The sequence below is a fragment of the Rhagoletis pomonella genome, unplaced genomic scaffold (genome assembly GCF_013731165.1).
Source record: "Rhagoletis pomonella isolate Grant_MI unplaced genomic scaffold, Rhpom_1.0 Rhpom_scaffold_00024, whole genome shotgun sequence".
Taxonomy (NCBI): domain Eukaryota; kingdom Metazoa; phylum Arthropoda; class Insecta; order Diptera; family Tephritidae; genus Rhagoletis; species Rhagoletis pomonella.
The window spans coordinates 222177-224658 of record NW_023458578.1 but is presented as its reverse complement, the minus strand read 5'-3'; positions in this window follow the sequence as shown (position 1 = coordinate 224658).

Here is a 2482-nt window from a genome sequence, read left to right as displayed (position 1 = left end):
TGTTTTTTTGATTGTGGCATATCGATCACTAACAGAAAGGCTTATACATTTTTTGCAAAGTCGCAAAACATGTTGTTGCTTTGGGCATAAAATGCATTGTGTTGCAGACGATATGTTGGTAGCGTGTGAAAATTTCTTCTGCCCGATGGGTTCTGATGTTGTTGCGCTGTCCGTTGTTGTTGGAATGCATATGTTGACGTTGAAGGTGACGATGGACATCTAACATCCGTGATTGATTCCAAAGTCCGGAAGCGCTGTGTAAGGAAGGTATCCATTTGGCTCCAAAGTGGAATGGCAGCTTTATCCACAAGAGTTTGCTGCCATAGACTTAGGGTGTTTTCCGGAAGTCGATTCGAGCACAAAAACACAATAATCGGATCCCAGTAGGATACGTCTATGTCATACATTGCTAATGCTGCTAAACACCCATTGATGCTCCTTTGGATATTTTTTAATGCCGATGCGCGCTCAGTCCAAATGACTGGTAAAGCAAACAACAACTTAAGTTGACCATTTATTTTCAAAGGTGGCTTTGAGATTGGCCCATGCCAAATCAAAACCTTGATTGGTTAGCGGAGATTTGCTAACTATTTCTTTGGCTTCCCCACTTGTTTTTCGAAGCAAGTGAAATAATTTCTCTACATTACTTAAACGCGTGTTATTAACGTATATTGCGGTGAAAAGATCGCGAAATGTTGGCCGAGATGAATAATCGCCCCTAAAAACTTCCGTATCGCAAGGTGGTAGTTGCAAATTATTTGCAGAAATGGCCGCTTGGGAAGGATATGGTGGAGGTGAAAGTGAAGGGCCACTGAATTTTCGCATGCACTCTGTAATACAACTTTTACAAGAGGGATAGTCTTTGAAAGTGGCCGAATACTTGGCTTTTACTGCCTCTACCTCATCTTCTGCTTTTAATGACTGCAAACATTGCTCAAATGCAGCTTTAGCTTTGCCCCACAGCTCGGTGAGCTCCTCGTTCATGATCTCCAATGAGACGTTGCAGTGTTCGCTAAGAGTAGTTGCGTCGAAGTTCACATTCAATTCAACGACTTGATCCGAACAGCTAGTGAATAAATTCAAAGCTGACATTTTCATCTCTGTTTTTTCCGCAACGAACTACGAACTTACAAGCTCAATAATCAAAAATAAATTTGAATAACGGTTCCTAGAAAATGGCAGTATTCCGCGGCACAAATTAAGTAATTTCACCAATAAATATAAGTATTTAATTTATTTGCTTAATTATGCGCACGAGATTAAATATTTTATTTTAATTTTCTGCAATTGTTGTAGACACAAGGATCCAATACGTATGTATGTACACGTATATGTGTATGATAAATGCAGGCAATGTATGTAAAGGCAAAATTTAATAAATGCATGTACTGAGACTATTGAGGTAGGTCAGTTTGGTATTAGGTCAACGAAGCCGAAATGGCACATAAAAAATTGAACAAATGTACATATGTAATATGTACTTATATTCAATATTGTAAATACACATAAACACACATATGCATATGCTTGCGCACTTTCATATATTTTGCTACCTGATCAAATTTGAAGATCATCCAATGTCGAGTGCAAGACCTTAGTATGTAAGTTAATATGTATGTGCGAACCAAAGAAATGAGAGACTGGAATAAATTGGAAGTATGTACGTTCTCGTATGCTATTTATGAGCAATTATCTAGTTATTTATGTATTGCACATATGTATGTACGTACGTATTATGTACATGAGCACAAAAGAGCTAAAAAAGTATACTAATACCAAAAAAGGTTTTGTGAGAATAAATTGGTAATATTACTACATATATACATACATACATACATATATGTACAAAATCATATATTGAAAAAAGTGAAATTGGCGGGAAATTTAGATAACTGCAAAAATTGTATAATTTGGAAGTAATCACTTTTGAATTTAAATAAGAAATGAAAGTTGAATGTCATGAGAGTATTTGGGAACCAAATATTCAGACAGAATTACGAAAAAACTCACTTTTTGTAAATGAAAGCTTCCACTCTCCAATTTCCTGTTCTCATGCATACATACGCCGTGCTATTTTACACCGCTTTTATCAACTTGCAATGTTGTGTGTCCAGAAACTTTCAATGTTGTGGATCCAGAAACTTTCAATGTTATGTGTCCGACACCATAAAGCTTTGCTTTGAAAAGTTCCTATAAAAAAGCATAGTGCATGGGGCGACATTTGTAGTGAATAGGGCGAGGTAGATGACATCTAGATGTCGCCCTATGTACTACGTTTGCTACAGCGGAAATAGACGACACGCCATTTCTTTAAATAAAATTAATTGGTGCTCGTTTGTATGTACATACATATGTAAATGCATGTGTGTGCACCTTTCTATTAATATCGTTGAATTATTTTAATATCTATTGCAAAATTTTATTCAGACAGGACTAAAAAGTAGAAAATAAATAATATAAAAAAAAATTTTTAATATACAAC